We start from the raw sequence: 13,380 nt of genomic DNA, 5'->3' as shown, positions 1-13,380 counted from the left end.
TATATATATATTAGATTTGCTATGCTGCGCGCCGGCTTCCTACGCGCCCGTGCGCGACGGCGAGATCATCGTCCATCACGCGTGATCGTGACGGCGAGATCACCGTCCATCACGCGTGATCGCGAAAATCTAGCCGTCTAAAACCTGAAATGACTGGCATATATGACAAGTTGGGGTATATGATTTATATTCTCCAACTTGAGGGGGAGTGTTAGAATATTTAGGGATAATAGCCTATAAAAAAAAATATATATTTTAGAATAGGTCCTTAAATTTGTATATAAATAGAGTCTTGTTTCTTGTAATGAAATAAGATTTCTTATGTTATTTTACAAGAACAATATATTGGCCATGCTGACTGATATTGATAAATATTTTAAACCATAAATTAAATATATTCTTTAACTTGCACTATCTACTTCTTGTTTTGGCTTTGCACTATTCTTACCATTAAATTTGACGTAATTCAGCTTAAGGTTTTTATCAATTTTTAACTATACAAGTTGAAAACTATAAGATTCATACTTCTAAGGCACAAAATATCAAAATCAAAAGAAAGAAATCTTGTACTGTCCTTGTGTGCAGAGCTTGTGTCATTATTCATATTTGATTATTCAAATGGTTACCTTTTCTCCTTGTATGCTTGCAGAGGAACTTCCAGATAACTGGGCTTATGCAAACGATATATCACAACTGAGGTCCTGGGATCGCTCATTCATTTTTCCTGGTAGGTCTTTCTTATAGCTTCCTATTCTAAATTGTTCTTTTTTACTGTTTTTTGTGCAATCTTATCTGCTTTCTTTCAGGTGAACAAATTTGTATACTGGTTTGTCTATCAGCATCTAATTCTATAGAGGAATCAAAAATCACTACTCCACTTACAGTTGTTGCTCCATTGTCGAGCAATGCCAAATCCAACCCAAATAAATTACATCCTATTGAAAATGTGAATGAAGTAGCTAATAGCATAACTGGAGAAGCTTTGTGCCAACTGGTAGCAAGTGATAGCCAGACTAATTCAGATGCAAGTATATTGAGTCCTAAGATTGATATTTCTTTGACTGAGTTTCCTGTCCGTTTGGGATGCCATACACACCAAACAGAGAGATTACTTGAAAGTTTTATAAATTCAAATTTCTTTGTAAGGATAACTGAGGAAGATGAAGAACTCTGGGAGAAAAAAAAATGCCCCCTCTCAAATGAAACCTGAGGTAGTAGTTGGGAGAAGCCAGTCTGATGGACGATCAAAAAAGATTCCAAAGAGCAATGCTATTGCTGAAGTTGTTGATATGGGCAGTTTTGATGGTAACACATCTGGTGGAGTAGCCAGAGATACTGTCAGATGCTGTTCTTTATCCAATGGTGATGTAGCAGTAAGCTTTCAATATATTGTTGTATTATTTTCTTTCACTTAATTGACAAATCAAACACAATTTAAGATGCTTATGCATGAATTTGAAGTGTACACTATGCTTTTTGTTTGCAAATATCTGCCTGCTATTTTTTCCCTTTATTGTTTAAATGTTTATTGTTCCAAACAATTATCACATATTTTTACCATAAATTTCATCTTTTAGGTGACCCAGATAAGCATATCACTTTGAATACCATCTTATGCTGTACTGAGCGTAGAATCTAACCTTTTCCTTTTCTCCTAATTGTTTGAGTTCAAAGCCACTGAGACAAGTCAGGTGCAACTCCAACAGATGATAGAATCAGAGAAAATAGGTTAAGCTAGTATGGATATACTCAAATATGACTAATAGTTTCTATAGATAGTTAAATCTATTAAAATGGAACATGCAAGGGATAGAGGGTGATCTCAAAGAATACATTATCAAATGCAACAAGAAGTTGATTTACTTGATTTGAATATTGCAAGTAATATTATATTGCATAAAGCACAATGGAGGGATAACATTCTTATAACAGCCATCAAATAGTTGGGCCAAAGATGGGATGATGATGATGATGATGGTCCAGTCAAATTATAAATTCTACTCAATGTATGTCAACAGCAACAGTAACAATTGAAAGGGGTGAAGGCAAGCTTATTAATAAGAGTGCTTAGACAATACATAAGATTGGAAACCTCTGTTGTCATCATCTTCTTGTTTAGCTGTTTTATTTTGATTAATGAAGATAACTTCCAATATTCACTAATGACATGTTCCAACAGAACTGTATTTTCACTACAACTAATCTGATAGTTCTTAAATCTTGAAAAAGTGCATGATAAATGACATATTAGGTTTCTTCCACCAACTATTGTCTTTTTTGAGTCAATGTACATTTGCAAGAACTTTAGAGAAAACTTGTCTTGCAAAAATTAAGGCCTCCTGACATATTTTCTTGCATACAAGGCATTGAAGCAAAAGGTGGATTGACCTTTTAGCTGCTTACTAGGAAAGTAAGATCAACAAAATTCTTATAATTCTGTAAAATGGCTAAAAAAAAAATTATGGTCTTGAAAGGCAAAATTCTCAGTACATCAAATTAATCAGTCTTTCCAGAGCTTGCTTTTATTTATCTTTTTTGGCATTTTTTTATCTGTCATTGATCTTTTTCATTGAAACTAAAATCACACTGGTATCATTTTTCAATTGATACATAACATTTATCTTGGATGATGCAGGTTCTTCTAGAAGCTAATGTCGGAATTAGTAATTTAAAGGATCCTGTCCTTGAAGTTATTCAATTTGAGAAATATCAAAAGAGTAATAATGATACTGGGAACTTCATTGATATGCCAGTTGCAAATAAAGATGATCCATATCATGAACTACTTCATTGGTTGCTCCCTTTAGATCGTATTATGCCTCCACCTCGTCCACTTGCATCTCCTTTAAGCTCAAGTATATCGCAGAAAATAACATCTACATCTGGATCACAAATTTTCTCTTTTGCTCTAAGAAGCTACTCCATGCCTGCGCTTCCTCAAGGGAGTGGACCAGCTTCTGTAACTTCATTTTCCAACACAAAACCTTCCTCTGAACCTGAAGATTACAATCAATTTTCTTTGGAGAATTTTCAAAAGAGTAAGGATATAGTTAATGAGGGGCTTTTATCATTTCGAGGCGTGTCACTAGAGCCACAACGCTTTTCTGTACACTGTGGTTTGGAAGGCATGTATTTACCAGGTCGAAGATGGCGAAGAAAACTTGAAATTATTAATCCAGTTGAAATACACTCTTTTACTACTGAATGCAATACAGAGGATCTTCTTTGTGTAAAATTGAAGGTATTAATGTTCATCTTTTGTTTGCTTCTTTCCATTCTACTTGAAGAGCTATGATCTTGTTTGCAGAATGTTTCTCCAGTTCATACACCAGATATAGTTATCTATGTGAATGCAATGACTATTGTCTCTGAAGATGAGGCACCAATAGGAGGTTCACCCCTATCCATACCAATTGCTAGCATTGAGACAGGAAATGGTCACAGCTTACCAGACCTTGCCCTCAGGTTTCTTTCTAATCATCCAACTCTGTTGCTTCCTTCGTTTTGTTGCTTTTGTCGCATATCATGACAACTTTCAGCCAATATTTAATATCATAAATTTGAGTATGCTTTCTGGCATGATTCCAAGTAACTTTTCCTATTCGCTTTTAGTACACAAATCTATTATTTGTATTCTTATTAATAATCTGATGATGGTATATAATGTCTTGTTTGGTTGGTTAATCTAATAAATTGATTAGCAAAGTTGCTATCAGTGTTTTTCTACAGAGTTAGTGGCATCAGACAGTATAAACATCAAAGCCATATTAGAATGGTGGAATTGGAATTAGTAAAAAGAATTCAAAAAAAAAAAAAAAGAAAGAAAATAGCTTTATATAATGCTTGAGATAACCAATGATGCCACCATGCCTAAAAGTAAATATTATTAGGCTTCATCAAACTGATGTAGGAAGTAAAGGTAAACAAAGCCACCATGCTTCCTTAGAATCAATGCAAGAATTTATTCTCTATAAACAGATGCAATCCCAATGATTTTTCATTTTTTAAGTCCTTACCATCATGCTTTTCTATCCTGGGCCCTAATTTTTTGCAATTGTCTATGGGCGATACATAACAACCACCAATTTTCATAATTATTATAGTACTAGGTGTAAGAGAATGCAGTAGCAATTGTAACAGAACCTAGCTATTGTAAGATAATTCAACAAGAATTTAGGATCTAATACATGAACTTAAAATAGTAAATATGCTAGATAGGCTTAGAGTTACCAATCTTTGCCATGGAAAAGAAAGGGTACCTTTGATATTGCTTTCTTTTTAGGTTACTCTTCTTCTTGACGTTCAACAAGGTGAGCTCATAATGAAAACAAGTCACTTAGTAAAAGAGGGGACTATCTATCTCATGTATTTATTTTCCCTTTAAAAGGCTAAATCAAAAGGCTCACCAAGTTTTACCCATATCATAGGTGTCCAAGGCAATAAATGGATTGTAATTGAGCTCAACATACCAAAATAGGGGTTAATCCAACCTAATTTTCCAAATAGTTAAATCCATATCAAATAAGACTTGGCTACAATGATTGATATTTTTATTAAAGAAAATAACTTAGTAGTTCTTAGAAGCTAATAACAAGAAATAGATTAACTCTTGAGACGATACTTATAATTAATCTTGTGATGCTTTAAAAATTTCAATGTCTTGCGACATAGTGTCATCAGGGAGATATTAACCCATTTTCATAAAATCTAATATCTTAATACTTTAATACATAAAGATCATGGTTTGAAATCTCGTACCATGCCGGGTGAAACAGTCGAAATATATTGTTCCACTAAATTACCGAAATTCGATACCACTTGATACCATTCGACACAAACAATATCTCCTTATATTTCATCTCCTTGCTCCTTTAACCTCTAAGCCATCATTGACACCATGCATCAAAATGTTGACACGATACCGAAACAATATCGTTTTATTAAACACCGAAACTTTGACACGTTTTGAGATTTTAAACCTTGATAACAACCACATCTATATATGTAAACATTTGAAAGCGATGATGAGCACAATTCATTAACATCAAAATTTTTGGATCATATCAAGTATACAACATAAGTTGAATAAGTACCGCTTGCTAAGTACATCAAACCATATTGAGATAACTATACTTTATTATATGTTTTTTATAAGCTATTGGTGCAAATAGCAATGTCTCTTTTCTTCATGATATCTTACATTAAGATACTTGATCTCTAGATGCTTTGATCTACTAGACATTTTGTCATTCTTAGCAAAAAATATAATAGGCACAATAGACTTTTACCGCTCTAGCTATAGAATTAACCATATCAAGTTCTAAAATTCTTTAGCCACTTGACTTGAATAAATGCTTCATAACATGTGATAAACTTATCTTGTATTGTGGAAGAAATATTAAGCATTTGTTTAGTATTTTTTTTCATGAAAATGGCACCTCTAGAAAAATATATCCACAAGTTGATTTTATATTATCAGTACATCCAACAAAATCTGAATCTAAATAACCAATATGTTCAAGATTCTCCACTTGTTTTATATGAGCATACAATTCTTAACTCTCTTTAAATATCTCAAAACTTTCTTAGTAGCAACCCAATGGTTATTACTAGGATTTGATTGATACTGACCTAGCAACTTACATTGAAAGCAATATCACTTGTGTATGTTGTGGAGGAGGAGACGCAGGAGCATGTGCTCTTTAGATGGAAGTCCATTAGTTAGTTGTGGAGGAGGATTTGATCATGGTTGCACATGCGGCAGGAGATGTCTACCTATCGGAGGATGTAGTACCGGGGGACTACTACATTGATGAGGGCTCACCATCTTGGCATGTCTGCCATGATTCATCATGTGTGGTTGTCAAGGAATCATAGCATGTTTTAGGGTGTCTATTTTGATGTAGAGTTGGTATTTAGGAGGATATAGATACATGTATATCAGTCCTTGGACATTTACTCAGATCTGACACTTCATCAGACATGAGTAGCTATCCTTGGCCAACATTGTCTATTTTGATCCTTAGTTATACATTTACCTTTCATTAAAAAAATCACTTGTGTTTGCACATTAAATTGCCAATAGGATTAGAGTATGGTAAAATTTTCACGGATTCATTTTCAATATCATTGTTGGGACATTCATCTAAATTGAATTTGTCACCTCTTACAAAGGGAGCATTTCTAGCCTTGAATCTTGCATATGGAATCTTTTAAGAAGTCAACCAATATAGGCATTTTATAGTAGTTTCAAAATACCAAGATGTCTAACTGGATTTCAATCCCAAGAACAAAGGTTGCCTCACCAAGGTCTTTCATGTCTATATACCATGTGCTCCTTGCCATGTTCCTTGAAATATTTTATTTTCATGTAAATTTCCTCTCCTAGATCTTCATTTAAGAAAACTTTATTTACATCCATCTAATGTAGTTCTAAGTTAAAATAAGCTACCAAGCCCATGATGTAAGTTAAAGTGAGCTACCAAGGCCATGACGATCCTAAAGGAGTCCTTGGAGGTACAGGAGAAGATGTTTCATGCTAATCTATTCCCTCCCTTTGAGTAAAACCTTTAGCAACGAATTTAGCTTTAAGCCTTTCAATTTTACATTTAGAATTTCTTTTAGTCTTACAAAACCCATTTGCTACTGATGGGTTTAGTGATTCCACAAGTTCCCATACACCATTATATGCCATTAAATGCATTTCTCTTTTCACCGTCCCTACTATGTTTCTGATTTAGGGCTATTAAGGGAATTATCTTAAGATACTAGATCAAGATCACTACCAATATCAAAATCATGCTCACAAATAAAAATAATAATCATTAGAAATGTCTAGTCTTATATTTCTCATGGATCTTTTTAATTGTGAATTAGAAGGTAATTTTTTACATTGCGGTTGATCACTATACTTATGATTTTAAATATTTTGTTCAATAATCTTAGTATATTCAAATATGGCAATAGTTCTCTTATCTATCACTAGCAAAGAGGTGGAAATGTGCTTGTGTGATTCAGAATCTTCAATTGCCGTCTTCTAAGATGCGCCTAACATATTAGAAGCAATAACGATGTCATTCTTTAGAAATTTAGCATGTCGAGGTTTAACAATCTTATTGTCTCTAGAAAATATAAAAACCAATACCCTTTAAAATGAGTTGGATTCCTTAAAAATTAGCATTGAGTAGCTCTAGACTGGATCTTTCTCTCATTGAGATTATAAGTTTTTACCTCAACTAGATAACTTCAAACTTTAAAATTGGTAAAGCTAGGCTTCTTACCAATCCATAATTTAAAAGGTGTTTAGGTACAAATTCATCTAGCATTCAGTTAAGAATAAGGAAGTTCCAAAAGCTTTACTCTGGAGAACTGCAAGTAATTTTAGTGCAGACAATATGAACTTCATCATATCTTTTAGTGTGATTTTGCCTTTCAGCACACCATTTTGTTCAAGACCACTAGGTAAACAAAATGGTAAACAAAACCAGGTTTAAACCTTTGTACTGGTGTTGGCGACTGGGAAAAATGCGGCAAAGTGGATAGAGAGGAAAATTCGGGAGTCTGCTGGGTGCTAAAGAAGTATTGATTTTTTAAAAAAAAATGGCATTCCTAGAGACACGAGTTCGACGAGCATGAGGATCATAGCAAAGAAATCCTTTTTGGGTTCTAGCATATCCTAAGAAAGCACACTTGACAGATTGAATAGTAAGTTTATTTCTCTCATATGCAGGGAGTGAACAAAACCAACACATCCAAAAATGTGAAGATTAGAATAATTTGGTGTATGTCCAAACAAACGAAAAAATGGAGAATCATCATTTAAGTTGGAAGATGGTAATCTATTAATCAAATAAACAGCAGTAGACAAAGCTTCACACCAAAAATGAGAAGGAACACAAGACTCAATTAGAAGAGTGCAAACAACATCAAGAAGATGCCGATTCTTTCTTTCAGCCACCCCGTTTTGTTGTGGAGTCAAATGACAAGAACGTTGTGATATGATTCCATGACTTTGAAGAAAAGATTGAAATTTATTTGACATATATTCACCGCCTGAATCGGATTGCAAGATTTTGATTTTGGCAGAAAATTGTGTTTCAACTAAAGCAAGAAATACTTTAACACAGAGAAAACCTCACTCTTAGACCGAAGAAAATATGCCCAAGTAAAGCGAGTGAAGTCATCAATGAAGGTAACAAAGTATTTGTAGTGTTCATGAGAAATTACAGGTGCAATACCCCATACATCACTATGTACCAGTTCAAAAGGTTTAATTGTGTAGGTTTTATATAATGGAAAAGAAAGTGTTTTGCTTTTACCTAGTTTGCAAGATGCACAATCAACAATATCAAAAGTCAAATTTTTATCCAAGTAAACCGGATTTAAGCAAGACTTGAAGTACATTGGAATTAGGATGTCCTAAGCTTCTATGCTACACCTGATTATCACATTGAGCAAGATTACAAGCAATAGAGTTCGACATCAGAGAGGGAGATGGAAGTAAAGGAAAAAGACGCTCCACTTTAGGTCCCTTCGCGATTATCTTCCTGGACACTTAGATCCTGCACAAGACAACCAAACTTTGAGAATTGAACAGTATAATTGTTGTCAACTAATTGGCCGACAGATAGAAGATTAGTGGACAGCTTAGGAGACACAAATATAATATTTAAAAAGGCTGAAAGATCACCAACAGCTGTTATGGGTAAGGAATTACCATCGGTAGTATGAATCTGAAGATCTCCATTATATTTTTCAACCTTATATAAAAATAAGGGAGTGTTGGTCATGTGATTGGAAGCAGCAGAATCAAAATACCATGGCTTAGAATTAGAATTTTTGTTACCTGAAAAACCTAAAGCAGAAAGGGTAGAAATTATCATTGTTAGACCATTTCAGGAGTAATAGAAGGCAGGATTAGGAGCATTTGAGGAACCAACCAAACATTGTAGGCTGTTTCAGATTTCTTTGGAGGCCGAATGGAACAATATTTGATGATATGCCCTTGTTTCTTACAATAGTTGCAAAATTTCTTAGTACAATTAGTAGCAATGTGCCCAAATCCTTTACAGCTATAACACTGGACATTAGTCATGTCTCTTCCTCCTTTAGACCTCCCTTGAGCAGTGTAGGCAACGGGAATTGGAGTAGAATTTTGAGCATTCTGCTCCATGACTGCCTATGTAATGAGCCATTGTTCTTCCCTAAAAAGCTCTCCTACATAAATATCCAATGAAGGAACTAGTTCTCTGTTCATCAGATTTGACCTGATTGCTTCAAAATCCTTCCTTAACTTCATTAAAAACTGATCACGTTTGCTAGTCTCAAGTACACTTTGATTAGCAAACAATCCTTCGGGAGGTACACTTGTATACACAATATCAGTGTACTCAGCCCAAAGATTCTCAAAGGAAGAATAAAACTCTTGGATTGACATACCTCCTTGACTGAGTTGACTCAACTCAAGTTCCAATTGAAATCTTCGTGCTGTATTGTTTTGGTTGTAAACTTTCTTCAAGTAATCCCACATTGCTCTAGAATTCTTATAAGGCTTGAGATTTAGAAGTATGGAGGGTTCCATACTTCCAAGGATCCAAGACATAATCTAAGCATCCTTCACCTCCCATTTCACATATTTCTCCTTCTCCTTCTCGCTATTAGATTAATTCGTATTTATATCTAAAAAATTACAGTTGATGATTTTAACATCTCCTTTAAACTTAAACTTTTGTTACTCCAGGTTTTACTTTTAATCTTATAAAATCTTCAAATTTTAATACTTTAATAAAAATATAAATAATTTAATCTTATATATTTAATTGAACTTCATTTCTGTTAATGTTTTCTCTAATGAAATTATATCTTGTATCTATATGTTTGCACCTATCATAAAAAATAGAATTTTTCCCAAGCAATAGATGACTTATTATCAATAAAAATTTCAATAGTTTCTTCTTATGATGTCAAATGCATCATCTTTAACAATTTCAAAGTGAGCAAAAGATTAATTTATCTTAATACCTAAAAGAACCATACAGTGTGAAAATTCATAAACCAATACACGAATATGATTCAATATACTAGCCATGGCTATACATCTTTCTATTTTTTTTTGATTGTTTATCACTAATAATAATAATTAAAAAAATCAAGATTAGTGATTCAAAGATACATTTCCACGTAGAAATCAACCAAGTATAATCAATGGTTGGTCTCATAATTATGAAAACTAAGTTATAGTTGCCAAATTGATCCTCACATAGTGGAAGACAGTTCTAACCAAGTTGTTCAGTTCAACTGAAGAAGTACTCACGAATAAATTTCAATGAATAATTAAATAAGTTCTAGAAATTAATGTCATAACTTAGTTCTTTACAAAGAACAATTAAACAAAAAAGTTATTAAAGTTGTTATTTATATAACAAACACTGAAGTAGCTTTATTAACGAAAAAAAAATATTCAAATCTATTACATGCCAACATTCCTGGATAGTTACAAACACCAACCGACATTAATAAATTTAAGAATAATAAAAGAGAACTCTGCATGCATGCTTATACATGCAGATTTCTCCACAGCTAGTTTAATTTCTCCTACGTCTAAGGCTTTATGGACAGGGTCTGCCATTGTTTGCTGATCCATTGGTGCAGCCAGATGGGCCCGAACCAGTGACCGGGCCCTGCTGCAGGATCTGTAAGATGAACCCCTTCGTCATCTCCGTCGTCCCCGACAGCAGTCTCGCTGCACAGACAGGTTGAGAACTGATCAGTACACAGCTCACCAACAGTAGTATCGCTGCAGCAAACAACACCATCCTTCTGTTCGCTGAATAACAAGACATGGCTGTTACTGTTGCAGACTGCTTTAATTCTCCTAAATTCTGCTGCTACTTGTAACAGTGTGATGTAATGGATATATGCATGTATAACTGTTGGGATCGTCTCGGTGCAATGCGCGTGTTCTCATGTTTCGTAAACGTGCACAGCGGAAATAAACAAATAATTAAACTAATTATTATCATACAACACACGCATGCTAAGCAGGAAATAACATGTACAAGGCATGACAGGAAATTAAAAAAAAATTTTGAATAAAATTTATTCTACTTGCACAATTAAAATTTACAGAATAAAGATTATTCTAAACGTGTACCTCGCGATGACGATATCTGAATGCCGTTGAATCAATCGAGCGGTCCTCGTCGAAGTCCCGCCTCTATTGGTGATCCACGCCAAGCTCCCGTCTGGATGGCTTCGGAAGCCACGAGTCGAGTCATTATCTTCAATACTAGCCGATGATCGATGACGATCGTATTGAGAGAAGCCTTATTCCGGAACTACGCAATAACGGTTGTCGCGATCGTTTCAGGGTTTTCTAACTATCACCGAGAATCATATTCTCGATGTAGTTTATCGATGGTCAATCATTGACCGTCGATTAGGACAAACAATCGGAAACTTTTTTCCGAAAATGATAATGGAATAATATTCCGGAACAATTCCGCAAATCACTTGAGAAAAGAAAAACAAAATAAACTTTTCTCTTGCTCTCCCACACCACACTGCCGAATCAAGAAGACCTTCTCTTCTTCCTCACACCCGGAAACCGAACTGGTCGGCAACACAAAAGGAAGGCCCTCTGTTCCTGCAACAGCTTCGGTAGATCAGCTGTACCAGAGCAAGCACAACAAAGGGCTGTAATGGGAGATGTTGAGCCGACGGTGATGGAGAAACATGGAACAGAGAAAACGGATAAAGAATACAGGTCTTTATCGCCTTCCTCTCTGGAAACAGCAACCAGCAGCGGGCAAAGGCGGCGGCCACGAAGAAGAAGGAACCAGCTTCTCGCTCCTCCGACAGGCGATGGCAGATTAGGGTTGAGCGACGGCAGAGGAAGGCAGTGCTCAAGCTATGGTCTCCATCCATCCGCGAGCCATGGTCGCGAGCAGGAAGGAGGATGCCAGCGGTGATCTCCCTCGCGCAGACGGCAGGCGACGGCAGTGCACAGACGGATGACATCGCGGGTGTATCGCCGGTGCGCAGGCAGCTCACGAAGCCGGTGGCGTTGCTTTCTTCTCCGGTGGTCTTTGAGTAGCGACGCCGGCAGAAAAGGCGCCGCGTCACGGGAGTTCCAGAACTGCGCCCGCACGGGTGGAGAAGGAAGGCTGGACGGCGCCCCAAGCTAGGGTTCCACGCGTGCTAGGGTTTTCTCCTGGCGGTGGAACAACAAGAAGATAGAGGAGGCGGCATCAGCGCGTGGAGGAGGATGAACAGGGCTAAAATCGCTATGGATGGATTTATTGGGAAGCTACAGTGGCGGCTTCATCCAACCCAAACCGACAAGAAACTAAACCTAAAGGGGAAAACCAAGAAACCCTAAACCGGGTTTAGCTACTGTAGCGAACCGAACCGGGTTCATTCTTGGTTCACTTGGTTCAACAACCAAACGACCTTCGATTTGACCCAAACTAGTTTTGTTCATTTCGTCTTCTCAAGATGAATCTCCTCATTGCATCCGTTCTGCCAAAATCTCTTCCATCGCGAACCAAACCAAGTTGGTTCAGTTTGATTCAAAATTGAATCTTTGGTTCACTAACCAAACGACCTCTAATTTGAACGAAATCAATTTTATTCTTTTCGTCTTCACAAGACGAGTTCCATCATTTTGTCTATTGTCTGGTCCAACCAGATTTTATTTCTCTCATTCTGAGAATCCAATTCTCAAACTCATTTTAAGTCCTTCGGAGAACTTGTAATGCGTGTGACCCAATAGGTTCCCGGTTATGTTGGTCGTCCGTAATTAACCATTAATTACGGAACGATCATAAGTGACACCTAGTAGTATATCATGATCCCCAATTGACCAGAAAATCAACGATTGATTCCAGAACATCTTCTAAACCCTTCAGCAGCTACAGTGAATCGTGCCTCGTTTCTTTCACCGTCTTATACCCGCTTGGTTCAGGACATGGTCTATGTGTCGGTCCCCACTAGGCTGACTACGTCACACCTAGCCCAAGCTGCTTTCTTGTCCTGTGGATTCAAGTTACTTGTACATGCGTTCAAGAGTACCCGTACTCTTAACATGTAATGCTTTGGCTAAAGACTTTTAATAACAATCCTGACAAGCGGCCGCAAGGTATACGTCTCCCTTTTCAAGGAGCGGTGAATCCTCTGTGGGCTATTCAAACACCTTCGAACACTTCGACTTATACCCAATCATCTCGGGTCCACACCTCCTCGGAGATGCTTACTTAAGATGTCAAAGTATAAGTCTCCATGACCAAGGTGACTTGAATACCGCAAGTCAAAGGAAACTTGCACTTAAGCTGCATTGAGATCTTCATTGACATATATATAGAACCATATGAAGTCTCAAGA

The 13,380-nt window shown here is 36.2% G+C and overlaps 2 pseudogenes; one reads left to right on the top strand and one right to left on the bottom strand.

Annotated features, from left to right (window-relative positions):
• Positions 1–618: 618 nt before the first annotated feature.
• LOC141823780 (uncharacterized) lies at positions 619–7,736 on the top strand (annotated as a pseudogene).
• Positions 7,737–8,884: 1,148 nt separating this feature from the next.
• Positions 8,885–9,580, bottom strand: LOC141823779 (uncharacterized; annotated as a pseudogene).
• Positions 9,581–13,380: the final 3,800 nt, after the last annotated feature.

Source organism: Curcuma longa, chromosome 3 (assembly GCF_044706935.1).
Source record: "Curcuma longa cultivar G26 ecotype Majalengka, Jawa Barat chromosome 3, ITB_CL_G26_1.1, whole genome shotgun sequence".
Lineage (NCBI taxonomy): Eukaryota > Viridiplantae > Streptophyta > Magnoliopsida > Zingiberales > Zingiberaceae > Curcuma > Curcuma longa.
Note: the sequence above shows the minus strand (reverse complement) of the source record. Positions and strands in the feature narration are given on the sequence as shown.